General features: G+C 35.9%; 1 protein-coding gene across 15 annotated transcripts in view; it reads left to right on the top strand.

Moving 5' to 3' along the window:
* Window positions 1-17755, top strand: part of Ppp1r9a (protein phosphatase 1 regulatory subunit 9A) — a 291628-nt gene that overhangs the window by 24464 nt on the left and 249409 nt on the right. The gene's annotated exons all lie outside the window — the stretch shown is intronic.

Below are 17755 nucleotides of genomic sequence, written 5' to 3'. Positions count from 1 at the left end.
ATCATCTGTGTATCACTACCTGCTATTTATAGAAAAAAGTTTAGATTTTTCTTTCCCCCAAAATATCTAGCATTTGAATACAGGATAGAGTCAATCACTTAGGAAAATATGTCAAAACAAGTATAGTCAGCAATTCTTAGAACCTGTGCATTCTGTGTAGTCTGTTCTCTGAGCTGTTGTTACTTTTATCCTCTGTTTTTTATGTTAGAGCTTTCAAAACTCATGTTTCTAGAATAATGAATATAATTTTTAATAAATAATTCTAACAATGTTATACAATAAAATATGAAAATAATGAATGTAATGATTTGAAGACGTAGGTTGATGTTTATAAATAACATAACATTGTGTGTGACATTAGCTCTTTAGGGAGAACTGAAAAATTGGTTCTCTGGTTGAATGTTTGGGAAACTATACTTGTCAAAACCAAGATTACAACAGTTTTGAAGATCTTAATTGGCTCTGCTTTGCAATTCTAGAATGTACAATAGTTCCTTCCATAAAATAAATTATTCCAGTGAGCTGAGAGAAGGTCGGTTTTATAGACAAAGAAGGGCTAAAGAGAGTTAAGAATAAAGAACAAAAAGTAGATTGGTCATCTCAGAGTTACTTCTCTGGTAATGTGGGGGTAGGGAGATAGAGCAGTAGGGAAATGTCTGATTAGTTAACATTAGATATCTTTAGGTGGTTTTTTTTTTTTTTTTCTAGCAGAATTAAAGCAGAGGAAACTTCATCATGCTAGTTGAAAATGATCGATTTGGACTCTTTGGTACACTCCTGATTTCTCACAATGTCTGGTAACTTAGTTTTGATTTAGTGACTTTGAAGGGTAGCATAGGTAACTCCATTTTGATTTTAGTCTTGTCTTTTGGAGCCTAGTACAATACCTTAGACCAAAACAGTACCTTTCTATAATTTGTATTTAATACACAATATCTCCTTCCTAGAAAATCATAAAACTATTAACCTGCTCAAGGCTCCACAGAAACCATTCTGTTAAATTTTTTTAAAAAAACTTTCTTATTGCCTTGTTCTTTATAACTTTTGTATTGTTTAGTATTCCATCAGTGGTGGAACATCTTTGGGAAAAAGCCATATAATTTTTAGGGAAGAATCAAATTTCAGTAATTCAGATGTTCTTACTGCTGTTTTTCTTTCCCCATAGTTATGCCCAAACTCTGAAAATTTTTAATGAAGAATATTGGGTTATGATATAGTGACACTACTATGATAAAATAATTTCAGCTTTAAGTATAGCTTGTTGATTATAATAAGTAGGTCGTTTTTATTATTTTATTGCAGAAACCAGAGATTTTGGATTCAAAATTTCCTTTTAATCTCTTGAATCAGCCTGGATTATAGCATGCTATATTTTTTTATCTCATGATAACCACATTGCCAAAATACCCTGTTTTGTTTAAATATTCATGAGTGAAGTAAATATTTTAGGCTGTGTTTACATTTGGAAAGATTTGAACACTAATTTCACCCCCTAGAGTTAGTCACTTTGGATAACTAAGCCTAAATCAAAGTACTTTTCCTCAATAACTACACCTAAGTGTTGCAGCGTGGATACCAGCGAAGACAATAGAGTCGAAATGAGAATACTTTTAGAATTTCCTAGCTGTGTTCTTCTCTTGGTAATCATTTGTTATGAATCATTTTTTCTAAAGACCCAGTTTTTGCTTCTGTAAAATGACGAAGTTCTGTTAGATGATCTTTTAAAGATCTCTTTTTGTTCCTAAAGTCAGTTTTCTTTAGTTCTATATGTAAACAGTAACTTTAGTGCTCTAGTTTCTGGAAAAGCTTTTAACATCACACCAGGTTTAGGTTAGAAACATTCTTTGCTGTTTAGTAATACTGGACATCCAGGGAAAAATGCTTCTCTGTTTCCATCCTACTATTGTATGTCTTATTTTGTATACTTGAATTTATCTTTTCTCATGTTACTTCTTTTTTTTTTTTTTTTCCTTTTGGTATCAGAAATTGAATTTAGGACCTTGTGCTTACCAGTCAGCATTGTACCACTGAGCTATATCCCTACCCCTCCTCAAGTTATTTCTAAATAGATTTGATGAGAACTGTTTTACTGTGTACGGTTATAGACAGAGACTTGTGTAAAGACTGCATACATGTTTAAAGTACTTGCCTTGAAATGAGTTGAAGTTGTTTAGATCAATATATTAATAAAAACTGGAGGGAAGGTCTATGTCTATGATCCTAGCTACACAGTAGGCGAAAGTAGGATAATTGTGAGCTTGAGGACAGCTGGGCAATTTAGCAAGATCTTATGTCAAAAGAAGGCTTGGGATGTAACTCCGTAGTAGAGTGCCTGCTCAGCATGTGCACGAGGGCATGGGTTCAATCCCTAAAACCCCTCAAAGTGCATATGTGTGCATTATTATACATGAATAACATCTATTAGGTACAGAGAGAATGTTTATATAATTTTCATGTATATGTATATTTTTTCAAAAATTAATTTAACAACTTAAGTAATTATACATTCTAAAAACACTAGTGGGAAATGTTTCCGAATTGTAAAAGATTAATTCTTTAAAATACCCGTTTTAACAGGTGACCAACTAAAGTTATTCATTGCCTTCTTGACTTTGGAGTAATTCATTTCTCCAGCTCTTAGATTCCTCAGTCCTTATGTATACTGAGAACTACCTGAAATAAATTTATACATTAACTAGGACCATATTTGCTTTGGTTTTCATGCTTAAGTGAATATAATAATTAACAGCCTTATAAAATCATTTCATGTCAGTGAAACATCATTTAACAGCTCTTTAATATCAGTGTATCATAGTTTGTTTATTCCCTGTATTAGATTATCTGAAAAACAATTTTGCTTCTATTTCTGGATCTTTCTATTTATTTATTTACCTAGGTACTGTAAAATGGAATGTAGGGGTACTTTACCACTGAGCTGCATTTCCGAGCCTTTGATGAATTGATTGCTTGATTAATTGACAAGTTTTTGCCAAATTGCCCATGCTGACCTCAAACTTGCTGTCCTCCTGCCTCAGCCTTCTGAATAGCTATAATTTGGAACATGTACCACCATGCCTGGCTATTTCTGCATGTTGATCTGTTCTGTGTACTATGAGGATTGTTGTAGCATAGATTTCTAGGAGTGGTGCTCCTTAGAATTCTTTCTTGTCTTTCAAGATAGGGATATACACTGCTCTTAAGCTCCAAAGCTCTGTGTTAATTCCCTTACCATGTGCTGAGTCAGTTTATTCAAAGTGTGAGGCTATCCCTTGTACCCTTCACTGGAAGCTCATAGGGGGCACAGATTTATTTATGTAATTTAGTTTCTCATTTATTGTATTTTGACACTGAGCCTGGTAGTCAAAGGTGGTCAAAAGTAAATTTGATCTAAACTGGAAAAGCAGTAATCAACTCCTCCATTTCAAAGCTTTGGTTTGTCTTTTAAAGATTTCTTGAACATTAAAGTAAATTTGTTTTGTGGTGCATTTGGATTAACAGTTCTCAACTCCAATGCCATCAGTAGGCAAAGGGTAGCTCCTCTGTTCTATGCAATTTAACTTTCAGAAGCTTGTCATGACCCAATTGCACAGGTGTAGTTTCTTACAGAATGAATGCTTTGTCTCTTGAGATAATTCTCCTAATTAGAAATCAACAATTGGAACTTTTATGTAATGAGCATGAAAAGAATACAGGTTTTGAAGTCAGATGTTTGAAAGCACCTTATTGTGGCTCTGTTGTTCAGCTTTTTTTGGTGAGATCAAACACCTTACATATACAAATCAAAGCAGGAAGAGTTTTTGGTCATGGCTTCAGAGTATTCAGTCTATGGTTAGCTGGCTCCAACGATTGGTAGAAAAAAGCTGCTTAACCTCATGGTGGCTCGGAAGCAGAATGAGGGATCAGCACCAGAGAGGAAGGGATTGAGGACCGGGTACAGGCCCAGGGACACACCTCCATAAGCCTTCTGGCCTCCACCATAGTTCTCTATACCACTGGGATATTATAGTATAAGTAAGGTATCTGGTTGTAATAGCTGACAGACATTTCAGAGATTTTAGAATTTTTGTCATTCAGACATATATGGCACTTTTTAAAAAAAACCTTTTATCAGTACATATTTATCATGCAAATCGATCACATTCATCATAGGGAATTTGTACCTGTACATAATGTACTTTTTTCCCCATTCCCTTCCCCTCTGTTATAGTTGGTACACTGTATCAATTTAAGAAGTTTAGAAGTTTAATTTGGAAACCCAGCGAGGAGCCAGGATCCTTACTTTTTAAATGTCCTCTTCCTGTGCAAGAGGAGGGCTCCGAGATTTTATGAGTGCTGTACCTATCGTGGGGGGTAGGAGGTGGCCTGCATACAGCATGAGGGAGGAAGAGAGATTTGCTCTTCACACCCTTTCATTCTTGTTTCTTTGCTGCCTTCTGCCCTCTGGAGTGTTGCCCTGGTGCTATGCCACCCTGCCTTGGAGCCAGCTGATTATGGACTGAAACCACCACAAACTGTGAGCTAAATAAAAGTTAATTCCTTAATTTTGAGTGTGGGGTATTTTGTCTTGGCAATGAGAGAAAAGTAACCAGGACACCCTCCCTCCAACTCCATATTCCCCTCTGCATTTACAAGTTTTATTTCCATTTTTTTCTTCCATTCTCTGTTTTTCCCTTTTTCTTTGTTTCCTTCTTCCTCCATGCTCTCTTACTTCCCTTCCCGATTGAGCCATGTTCTTCCCGGTGTCTGTCTTCTGTTATGGCCATTTCTTATCCTTTGGGTTTCTCACATAAGAGGAACAATGTGATATTTAAACTTGTCAAGATTATTTCACTTAATATCATGGTCTGAAGGTTCACCTGTTTTCCTCCAAATGATTTAAGTTTATCTTTATTGCAGAGTAGTACTTCATTGTATATAAATGCCACAACTTTAAATCTATTATCTTTTGATGGGCATATGAGTTGTTTTTTATATCTTGCTGTTATGAATTGTGCTGCCATAAACATAGGTATGTATATGTCGCTAGGGTATAATGCTTTTGACTGTTTTGATAACATACCTAGAAAGGGACTAGCTGGGTCAAATGGAACCTTTAATTTTAGTGTTTTGAGGAATTGCCATACAATTTTCATAGTGGTTATACCAGTTTACATTCCCACCAGAGATGATGAAGGGTTCCTTTTTCCTCATCTGTATAGGTAGATTTACATATTTTATCTGTCTCTTTCTTTTGGATTTGATGAGAATGCAAAATACGCAACCACCCTCCTTCCACTCTCCCAACAAAACACATATTAAAGATGTATAATTCATTACATGTCTTGCAGAGAAAAAAAACTACCGTGATTCTTAGCCTTCTTTTTAAAAGAAGAGAACTAGAATTAGTGGAAGATTGCTGAATAATTTCATTTCAGTACTCTAATTGTGGCCCATTTGTTTATGCAAAATCATACCTGCTTCTCTAAAGTGTGAAAACATCAAAAGCAAAAGATATATTCTTAGGTTGGTGCATAAAATCTGATTTTACCTGTGGTGGTGAAAGTATTGGGAATCATCCAGCTGAAGCACAAGCACACATTAACACTCTTGTAAGTTAAAAAACAAACTGTCTATCTACACAGAAATATATAGCACACAGATAGGTAGGTAGATTGATTATATTATTATAGTACTGTAGTACCTAGAGCAGTTCTGGTAGATAGCAGACATATAATATTAACAGAATAAGTGAACAAAAGAAATAGTAAACTGGAAAAATCTTGCTGCTTATCCAGACATAATGACTGTTGGCTGTGAGAAGGCTAAAGCAGGAGAATCATTGCAAGTTTGAGTTTATCTGAGCTATGTAGTGAGTTCAAGACCAACCTAAATTGCATAGCAAGACTCTGTCTCAAAAACAAAACAAAATAAAATAAAACAAAACATGCTTATTAATATATTCAGGTTACCCCTTCTTAATTTCTTCCTTTTGTATGTTCCAAATCAGGAAAAAGATATTAATCTTTCAGTATCTTGGTAGAGGCAAGAGTTTGATAATAATATTGTGCTGCTCAATATTCTGGTGGACTATAGAGCACGTCAGTCAATAAAACAGTGTAAATTACTTATATTATTTAGTAGTTTACATAATAAATGTATTAGGGTTCTCCAGAAGAAAAGAACCAATAGAAATTAGACATAATTATGTTTATTAGGTTGGATTACATGGTCAGAGGCTGGAGAACTGAAGAAACTAGTTACTCAAGCCACGTAGCTGGAGGCTTCAGAACAAGAGAGACTAATGATGCAGCCCCAGTTCAAGTCTGAAGATCAGAAAGTTCCCCAGAGAGCCACTGGTACAAGTTTACATTCAAAGGCTGAAAAAATCTGGAATCTGAGGTCCAAGGCAATGACAACAGCAACAAGTGTACTTGTTCTAGAAGGTTCTCACTTGTGCCTGGGTGTGAGATCCCCTTTTACCTTTCATTCTGCCTGTGGCCCCTACCTACTGGGGCTGGTGCTCACTGTGAGAGTGGCTCTTCCTCACGCAGTGGCTGATCCCATGCCAGTCTCTGGAGTCTCCTGCCTTAGTCATCTCCGAATCTTGTCAAGTTGATAACCGAGATTAGATATTGCACTATTCATTGGACATACACTATGTCCTTCACATTTAACCAGTTATTTAGCATTCCCTGGGACTGTCTTATATTGTTCACTTCTGGAAATTGTGTGGGTGGTTTGTCCAGCTTTCTAGACAGCCAGATGCACTCTTTTCATTCTCCCCTCTCTTGATGACCGATTGTAAGGTTCATGTGTGCAGGATTTTGTTCTGTTTATTCCCATATTGTCAATACTTGATGTGGTACCTCAGACACAAAAGCTGATCAGTTACTATTTGTTGACTGTTGAGGAGATACTGCAAAGATTTGCAGTGTAACAATCATGATGAGTGCATTATTTAAGCCCTTACTATATGTATATCATCGTGCGAAGTAATCACAGCGAAAAATTCACTTAATCCCTCTAACATCCTGAGGAATCTAGAAGATGTTATTTGTATTCTACAGGATTATTCATATTTCTCATATGAAGAATTGGAGTTTCAGGTTAGATAATTTACCTGATGTCATGTGACTGTCTCTTGGTTTTTTTTCCTCAAGTTACATGGGTCAAGTCTCCCTTTTTATTTCCTTTTAGTACAGATGTGTTAATTCTAGCTTAATCCATTTCATCCAGGTATATAATATCCTCCTTGATACTTTTCCCTTCTCTTTCCTAATTATTCTGAAGAGTCTCTTCTCATCTACCCTTGACCTGTGGGCTAAAGACAGTGCTAATCATAGCTTATAAACGTGAATTTAGTGTTATAGTTATATATGAAGAAAAAAACTTTTAGTCTTAAAGTAAAATAAACCTAGAAGTAAAATTTGTTACCTTCAAAGGCCTTACAAATAACTAAAAATCTCTTCAGATTCCTGTTTTTATCGTCTTTCTTTCCCTACTTAAACTTGCTTCTTTTGAAAGACCATAATGCAAGATCAAAAAATAAAGTATCACCTATAATACTTACGTTAGGTTCACAGAATTTCCAAAGTAGTTGGGTGTGGTAGTACATGCCTGTAATCCCCTTGAGTTCAAGGCCTACCTATACTACATAGCAAGAATTTGTCTCAAACAACAACAACAAAAACCAAAGAAAAGAAAATAAAAAGAATTTCCAAATTAGAGACACTCTTACTTTATTTATTTACTTTTTTTTCTTTTTTCCAGTACAAGTTACTGCCATACAGGCCTTTAACATGTGATAGGCCTTTCGCCTCAGCCTCAGCTGGGATTATAGGTATATGCCACCATACCTGCTTATTTCAATTCATTTTATTTTTTTAATTAAGAAAAATCCTATCTAGATAAGAAAACTTTAAAAAAGTAAGTTAGGAAACTGGAAGACTTAGAATGTTAAAGCTACCAAAATGTAATTCATCTCCCATATTTCTATAAGCCTTGAAAAGTCCTTTATGATAAACAAACTTACAAACAACTTCCTTACAAAACCAGAGAAGAGCTGAGAATGTGAGGATTGTCCTAGACACGTTGTCACTGGGCTTCATTTTGCCAACAAGAGAATTATGTTCTAGATTTTGTCTGTGAAAAGCCAGTATGTTTTAAAAATTGAGAAATAGCAGGTCAGTAATACACAAAAAAGTAGAAATAGAGGAAGAGGTTGAAAAAAAGCAGCACCATTAAAAGCTGTTGCTGAGATCAAATAGAACAAACAGGCTTAGAGATGGTAGCCAGGGGCCACGCAGCGATCAGTTTTGCCATGAAAGGATGCTGTACTGACAGTGCAGAGGTAGCAGATATGTCATTAATTTAATATCCCGCAAAGACAGGCTCTAGAATTTCCCGTGTGTAACTTGAACTTCAAGTTAGTTCTGTGTTCAGCTGTAGGAAACAGCCACTTCCTAGACTTGGTTGACGAACTAAAATGTGACCTGTCTAGGAATAAAAAACAAACTGTGTTGAGCAGCAGTCATCAAAAACAGAATAAATGAGAACAGAAGCTAGCAGACTGGGGCCCTTGGACAACTCTAGGCTCTTGTTTGTTGTTTTAAATAAAGCTTTGTTGTGTATAGCCACACTCATTGCTCCAGTTTTGTCTCTAATTTCCTACTACAAAGGCTTGAGTGAGTAGTTGCAACAGAGCCTGTGTAGTCAGCCAAGCCAAACGTATCTTTTTTTGCTCTCTGCTGCCCTGTTCTTGGTCACTTGTCTCAGCTCTTGGACAAGGTACTTGATGCTCAGAATTCAATGGAGGAGACTTTTTTTGGATTACAGATTTGTTTTCTTTAAGACACAGTCTCACTGTGTAGTTCATGCTGTCTTTGAACCCACTGTATAGCCCAGGTGGCCTAAAACTCATGGTGATTTTCCTGCCTTAGCCTCTAGAGAACAGTTTTTATGCTTGTGCTGCTATACCTAGCTGGATTGCGGTTCTTAGTCCATAGGCAGCTTGCACCAAGGCAGGAAGAGTGTGGTTCTGTGGTAGCCAGGGAGCAGAGCAATAGAGGAGCTAGAGAGGAGAACATACCCTTCCAGGTCACCCTGCAGTGGGCTGCCTGCAACCAGGCCCCTCCTCTGCAGTGCATTCAGCTACTGGACTGGCCTACCTCGGAACCCATAAGGCTTTGGGGACATTTTAGAATTAAACTGTAATGTGCCCTTTACAAAATAAGTTTGCCAGCTCTTGATTTAAAAGATTTTGATGTTTAGGGGAAAATTCCTGACAAAACTTTGGATTAATCCTCAAATTTAAATAACTTAATTTTATTAAACTACTTATCTTAACACACATAGGAGTTTGCTGTAGTTTTCTGGTGAGGAAAAATGTGGTGCGAAATTCAAAGATCTCATTCTTCGTGCTTGGGCCATTTAGTTATTTTGAGTGACCCATATAGTCTTCATTACTAACTTATGTATTTTCTGAAAATTTCAAGGTTTTGGAAACTGAGTGAACTACTGTTTAAAGTATTTTTGTTTATATCTGGACATCTGTTTTCTTCTTTCTGGGATAAGCAAGGATCATTGGATACCTCCCCAGAGTGGTATGACTTTTGGTAGTTATTAAAATTAGATTTTCTGAATCTCTTCTAAAAGATTATTTGGCATATGGGTTAGAATGTAAACAGAGACTTTCTTTAAACAAATGATGTAAACTCATACTTTCTTCTTTTACATGGAGATTTCTAGTTTATGCCATTTAGAATCTATAGAAATTGTGGAAATGCATGAGTTAGTGTTTTGGGGCAATAGAATTGGGAAGGTGTCTAGTAGTGTTTACTGAAATAAGTTAATTTTGGTTAGGTCTATTATTTAGAGCTATTGTGCTGCCTAAGGAGATTTAAGACATCTTCTGGGTTGCCTATTTTGAACAATTTGCCTCTTGTGAATTTAGGCTGTATGTTATATCTGGGATGCATAGGAATGGGATAGAGATAATATTTATTGAGTATGTTTTATATACAAAACTGGAACCTTGTCCATAGTGATATTTAAAAAGATAGGTTTATGGTAGACATTTCTGTGCATGGGGGATAGTGATAGCTTATAAAGAGGTGAGAAGCTTGGTGAGGACTGAAGTCTTACAATTGAGTATGGTGAGCAGATCAGTGAAAGCCAGATTGTGATCACATTTTAGCAAAACTGGAATATTGAATATTGGCTTTTTAAAATATGGTTAGTCTTCTCATTTCTGAGTCTGTTGTTCCCTTTGTAAAGTGTATACTTCATTCCATCTATGAGAGTGTCTTTCCAGTTTTCCAAAGTCCCTTTCCAGGAACTTTTGTGTCCTTGAGTCTTTGCTGCTCTCTCTGCCCTCCCACCCCAAGATGGTCCCCCTTTGCTGCCCTGCTCCTTCACATCTTCTTAATAATGTTAGCCTGCAGTAATGCTGGACAGAAGTTAGCACCAGTAGTGCTTAGCACCATGTCCTCTGCATATCTGCGAAACCTGCAGTATATACTTAGGGAAGTAATTTGTGACTCTGGTAGAAATATACTTCATTAAAAAAATCGTTATAATCTGTTTCTTAGAATTGATCAATAGTTCTCGAGATCCATTAATTTTTACTTAAAAGGATGAAGGCCTCCTTATTTCCTAAATTTGTGATTAAAGTTTTGCTTTGACTAAAACCAGAGTGGTAACTTAGTGATTAAAGATATTTCCTTTGATTTGTTAATTTGTAGAAAATCCAGTCTCTTTACAGGTTTCTACTTTTTGTGTACTTTGTTGAGCTCTCTGATTCATGTTTTCAGAATAGCAGATTTGGAGAGCTACTGTAGGCTTTCAATTGAGTTCCATTATTTCAGAGAATGGGGATGATGTTCTTCCATGTGTGTGGAGTTAGAGTACAAGGGTTCAAAAAAAAAAAGAAATTATTAATCTAAATCTGTATCATTTGACTGATTCCAGTGAGATAGTATATGATACCTCTGATACTAAGAATGCTTAGTAGATTACTTTTTGAAAAAGTATCATAGCCAGGAGGCTTTCATAAGATATGTACACAAAATATCACTGAAGGATGGTGACCCAGCCCGCGGGTAAATCCACGGAGACCCTAGAGGAGGAGTAGGGATGAAAAAGGGAGCAAGAGACACAAAGAATGGAGAAAAGATGAAGAATTCCAATCAAGTCTCGTTTATTCATGGAAGGAGTAGCAAATATATAGGATATTGGAGAGGAGGGATTTGGGTGCTGAGACATCAGCAGGTCACTTAGCAACAGTGGCAAGACCGAGTTTTTAAAGGTCAGTTCAAATTTCCTGCTCAGGCTCATAAGGCAGGCTGATTAACATAATTCCTGAATAGGCCAAACAAGCTAGGTAGGCAAGGTGCTGCTTAACTACCAAACTTAACTCCTAGAGGGAGTTAAGGTGGTGCGGCCTGCGGATGTTAAGGTAGCAGCCAATAACAGGGTTTCCTACAGGATGGTAATAAAAACATTTAGATTAAGTCCCTCATCTTTTGTAAGCTTAGCGATTTCATGTAAATTACTTAACCTTTTAGTGCTTTTATTTGCTCTTAAAAAATGAGGGTGATTATACCTTCTTAAGTGAATGAAGATTGTGAGGCCTCACAATATATAGCGGACAGCAATTCTTGTTTTTTTTTTTTTGGTCTTTTTTTTTTTTTTTTTTGGTCTTTTTCATTTTTATTGGTACCAGGGATCGAACTCACGACCGCCTGCTTGCAAGGCAGGTGCTTATGCCGCTGAGCTAAATCCCCAGCCCCTTTTTTTGTCTTTTTATCGGTACCAGGGATCGAACTCAGGACTGCCTGCTTGCAAGGCAGGCGCTTATGCCGCCGAGATAAATCCCCAGCCCCTTTTAAAGTTTTTTGTTTTTGTTTTTTTGCGGACAGCAATTCTTAAGGTCAAATGAACACAGCTAGGATTATCTGGATAATTAATTCTGAACGCCTGGAAGTGGGGAGTACTTTGTAAGTTTGAGGGACATATTTAAGAGAGATTGTTTAAATAATTTAACTTTATTCATTGTACTGGTTCCAGCTCACTGAAAAATTGCCAATCTTTCATTTGCTTTTGTATGAAACTGGCATAAAACTGCCAATGTAGTCATTTCATATTTATGCTCAATTGCGTAGACATTCTTTTGCTCTTTAGTCACAGTGAGGAGACGATAAAATTCTACTAAACTATACCAGTTGAAATAGTCTGAACTGTTTATAAACATATGTTTTGAAATTTGCAAACATCTTGGAAAAAGAATCAATAAAGTTATAAATGTATTTTGCTAAAACAGTTTGACTCAAATATTTTCTTAGTAATCAATTTGACATGCACAAAGCACTGTAAATAGAAATAAAAGCTTGTTAGCACAAAGGTTTGCTTGTATACTATGTGAAGAATTTCTTGAGTTTTGTTTCATTAATCTAAATGTTTTAACCTTCTTTACTAGATCAGTAGTTCACATAATAATGACTCTGGGAACTCATTTTGTCTTTTAAAAGCTAATATGATGCTGAGATTTGTTTTGTTTTGTTTTAAAACAGGGTTTCTCTATATAATCCAGGTTTGGCCTTGGACTCAGTAGATAGCCTGGGCTGGGCTCAAAGTCATGGCCATCCTCTTGCAAGAGCCTTCCAAGTACTAGGATTACAGGTGTAAACCACCATGTCTGTCCTATCGGAAATTCTTATAAACCTCAAAATTATACATGAAAATGAATCTATAGATTTTAAGATTTAAAAATTCATTGTGGTTAAAGATTATTGTGCCTCAAGATAAACTCAAGCATTTTTCTTTTTTATTGGTACCAGGGATCGAACTCATGACCACGCGCTTGCAAGGCAGGCACTTATGCCACTGAGCTAAATCCCCAGCCCCATTTTTCTTTCTTTTTTTAACTCAAGCATTTAGACAAAATAGTATGGACAGTTGAAAGGGAACAGACTTTGTTTTTTGAGACAGAGTTGCTATATATTACAGGGCGACTTTTAACTCACTATCTTTCTGCCTCAGCCTCCTGAATGGTCGGGGTTACAGGCATGTTTTGCCATGCCTGGCCTAGATGAAAGGAAAGTTATGACAAACATGGGAAACACATTGCTACTTTGGTACTTTATTTGTGGTGTCTGTATTAGCTTTCCCTGTGCTGGCCACAATAGTTCACAACTTAGAAGAGGAGAGTATTATCTGGCCTATGTTTGAGGGCATTTAGTCCATGGAATGCCGGCTCTAAGGCAGAAATTACATAGTGGTAATGCATGGTGAAATGCAGCTGCTCTTCAGTGGCATCCAGGAAGCAAAGAGGACCCAGGAAGAAACTTGAGAATCAGTTCTAGGCCATGCCCTACTGACCATCTCCAGCCAGGCTTCACCTCCTGGCACATTTAGCTATAAATTCTTGTGGGTTAATCTACTGTCATAGAAACCCCATGATCCAACAGTGTTCTACAGGTCACACTTCTGAACACATAAGACTTTTGGAAAGATTTTAGATCTAAACGATGTCATCAATTTTCACAGGTATTATTACTTACAAAAGTTAAAAGGAATACCCTACCTCATTCTCTATAAAAGGAAATTGATATTAGAATGCATCATAAGTGCCAGAATCTTTTCTTTGCTTGACTTGATCATATATATGTCCTGCTCAGGAAGTTTGGAAGAGGAGGACAGGATTAAGTTCTGCCTTTTTTTAGGTATCATTTTGGAGTCAACGCAGCTAAGACTCTTACTTTGTTGTACAATACTTGCTTTGTTAAGGAGGCAGTTTCAGAGTAACATGTAATAGTGAGATGAAAATTCTATAGTCAGAATTGTCTTTAGTGATTACATCTCATGATACTAAACATGTTCCAGCGACTAATTTTATGTTAAATCTGCTTTTTTTTTCAGTCTGCGTTTCTATATGATCTCATTTCTTCAGTTTATTTCTCAGGAAACTCATTAACATTCATTGCTTATTTCATTTGTCTTCAATCAAAACACATTTAAAGTCATTTACATGTTCTTTCTATAAGATTTAGTGTACACATGGCAACTGTCAGACTTCTGACATTCATATATTATTTGGGGATTGTGAAATACAATACCCCACATGATTGATTGTGTAATTTAAAGTGACTTCTGCTCAGAAGATGCCACTTCACTGTACTGACAGTATTTTGACTTTATCCTAGTTACTGTAATTACCTATAGCAAATGCAGAGTAAAGATGTCTGTTTACTGTTTTGAACTATTACTTTCTTAAGAAAATCGTAGATTTTGATTCACCCTGGGATGATTTACAGACTTAATTTTTTTTTAAGGAAACTTGTGTCTAATTTTAGTCCAAGCATAGCCTAGTGATTTTTATTTTAATTTCTTTTAAAAACCACTGAAGCTTGTAAATACTAAAGGAGAATAGTAAAAACAATTTAAAATAATGAAAACAGTTTTTCCAGGATTGCTCTTCTCTGTGCAGTTCTGACTGCCTGTGACACTGGCACAATCAGCCCAAAGGGGTTCTGCCTGCGTGCATACTGTGCTGGGCGTTCTCAGAGCAGGCTCCCGGGCCAGTGTGCACCTTTGTAAAGGTAAATGCCTGCTCTTTCTTAGAGCTTTTGGCTTTTATCCCCACGAACTTTCATCACTCATTCATTTATAGAATGAGAAGGAGGAGGAGGAGCAATAAAAGGTGAATTTCATGAGGACCACTAACTGTAATGCCTATTTTATATTTAATTTCTTTTGCAGAAATGTGGATAAAAGCCAAGGATTTGGGCATTCTAGGCATGTGCTCTACAACTGAGCTGCAGCCCCGGTCCTGTTGATTATATTAAGAAGCATAATACTTGAATTTCTTGCTGGATCTTACTATGGTTCCAGGACTTGTGCAAGAATAGAACACTTTGGTTAATTTAAGGATCCTTGAATTAGAATTAGGTTCAAGTGTTATAGCTCCCTTAAAAAATAAGAATGAGATTTACTGCAAAGAAAAGGCTATTGTGATTGATTTGAAGAACTTGCAAGCCACTGTTAGTGTCTCAACAATGGTGGGGATTTACTAAAGTTTTGAGAGCCTTTGTAAGCAGAACACCGAAGCTCTGGGAAACTTCCCATAGGTCAGGACATCTTGTTAGAAGAGACAAATTAGTGAATAAATCACAGGGTGTAATATTGAGGCCGTGTGCTCCTTTTCCCTGCAGTTTTTCAGTTTTTACCTCAATTTTGGGTGAGTTTTTGAGGCTTCCTTTCTCATTTATGTTATCTTCTCCAGTAGCATGGAAGGAAGTTCTAGTCATATTTTAAAAAGTAGTTTCTCCAGGAGTATATAGTTGTATGTATGCATATAGTTGTATGTATGTATATATAGTTGTGTGTAAATTTTACAAAGTTAAAACTACTCATTTTTATTTCTTCTTGAATCATACAAGTAATTTCTTTTGTGTTTGAAAATTTTTTTAAATCATCAAATCAAATTATTATTAGTGTAGTTATTATTATTTCATTTGTATAGCAGTTTTCATTTTATATTTTCACTTTTATTCATGTATCCCAGGATATATTCATGTGTCTTACTCTAGGGTTAGTTTCTTTTTTCCTAGAGTGTATAACTATTAATGAAGGATTAATGGTTAATTAATTTTTCTCTGAAATTTTATGCTTACTTTTAAAGAACCTGAAATAGCACACTATTTCATTATTGTTGTTAAAAGGAAAACAAGTAGTAAGGCAAATTCAGTATACAATTTTTACTTCTCAAAAATGTATACCTCTGTATGGTATTTACGATATCAATTGTGTTACTTATCCATAGCCTTGCCCTTCTTATGGTATGAGTAATCAAGAATAATCTGCAGGAGATTCAGAGTCTGTTCTCTATTACAAAATTACTTCAAAATAGTTTCCCTTTAATTCCCATGAGATAGTACTTTTTTGTTGTTACGCTAATTGGTATTCTATAAAAATATCTGAATTTGGCTTTAGTGAATTTTCTTTTGTTCCTTTATCTTTCTAGGCATTGAGTTTCCTTATAAAAGAGTTATTCTCAACTAATTCTTTTTTTTTTTTAACTCATTCTTATTTGTTGCAAGTTTATTGTTTCTTACAATTCTGAAAATAAGCACTTATTTGATCCAAAAACAAGACTTGGCGTGCCATTTGCATATTTGTAGCTCTGATAAAGTGGTAACTTGCATGACCCAGTGTCACCAAATTCTCCCAGTCTCTCCAAAACTTGCCCCGCTTTCTGAGCCTTGAGTAAGTAGGCTTTGGGACCAGTGTTATTTGGAATTTGCAGGTTTAAGTTGGTGCTGCAGGGTAGGAGCCTGGATTGCTTCCTGTGTTCGGTTATCTACTTTCATGCTACCTCTGCAACTTCACCAGGGATCTCGCTATCTGCCTTCCCGCAGCCTGCACCATAGCAGTGCTACGCTCTCTGTCCGGTTGCCTAAGGTTTCATTCTCCAGTTACCGCTGGACCTTGGCTTGGATTCTTTCCTTCCATGAATGCTAGTGGATAAACTTCCAAGCTAATCATTTCTGTTGGCACGACTAACTTTCCCAGACAACTCATTTTGTTCCTACAGTTCCTATTCCAAAGTACTGTGAGCATTTTAGAAAAGAACATCTGCTTTTTGAGAAGAAAAAATACAATACTATCCCCACCTCCAAAATATGTTAATGTTCTTCGGCTGTAGTTTATTTCCAAACAAAAATATAGCCACTGTCTTTGTGCCATAAAGTAGAATTTACTCATGGTATATTTATTTTGACTAAAAAGTGTATTATTTTCCTGTAATCCTACGGTACTTTCCCATTGATTTCATTCATTTCTTACTGCTTTTTGGTGATTGATTTCTATAAATCAGCAGAACTTGTACTACAGTATGACTGGGTAAAAGTTAACAGTTAAAATTTATAAATTGATGCAGCATTGGTTAAAAAAAGTGTTTCTGGAATGTTCAACTATATTTTCAGGTAGAAAGGCAAACAAAACCAGTAAATGCACTGTATTTCTTTCCTTAACTAACTTTAAAAATTAATCTAATTGGTATCTTGAAGTAATATTTCTTTTTTCTGAATTTCCATACCATCTGGTTTATGTTCACTTTCCTATGTGAATATTTACTTTTTACTTGCATAAGAAAGTGAACACGGATTGTCAGTTCCCTAAAGGCAAACTTTATCCATTTTTATCCCATAATTTCTGGCTCAGTGCTTGTGCACAGTGCATGCTAAATCTTCAGTTAGTGTTTTGGATAGGAATCAGTCAAATGAGCTAGTGTTAAAATTTAGATTGAGAATTTTCATTTGTTCATATTTAGAAACATGAAAAATTATAAAATACCTACCTGCTTTTAAAAGTTCTTTGTATCCAGATGTCAATATATGTGATCTGTTTTTTTTCCATTAACTCAGATGTTAGATGTCAGTACTTTCTGTCAACGTTTTTTATTGTTTTTGAGGCTCAGTCTTGCTGAACTGCCCAGTTTGGCCTTGGACTTGTGATCTCCCTACCTCAGCCTTCTGAGTAGCTGGGATTATTGGTTTTTGCTGCCACACCTAGCACTATCAGGCTTCACAATATCCTCCTTATACTTTTAGCTTATATGGAACTTTCAAATCTTCTGTCTAATTTTGGAACCGGTAGAAACTTTTGGTTTCTTTTATCCCTCTTGGTTTGAAAATTCTAACACAGTGAGTTTCATCTGTTTGTATCTCTTAATAGTTTTTGTCTCCAACCCTTTCAACCAACAACATTCTTGGAATAG

The sequence above is a fragment of the Cavia porcellus genome, unplaced genomic scaffold (assembly GCF_034190915.1).
Source record: "Cavia porcellus strain 051 isolate PalLab524CR breed Dunkin Hartley unplaced genomic scaffold, mCavPor4.1 scaffold_2, whole genome shotgun sequence".
NCBI lineage: Eukaryota > Metazoa > Chordata > Mammalia > Rodentia > Caviidae > Cavia > Cavia porcellus.
The sequence above is the reverse complement of the archived record's forward strand: the minus strand, read 5'-3'. Positions and strand labels throughout refer to the sequence as shown.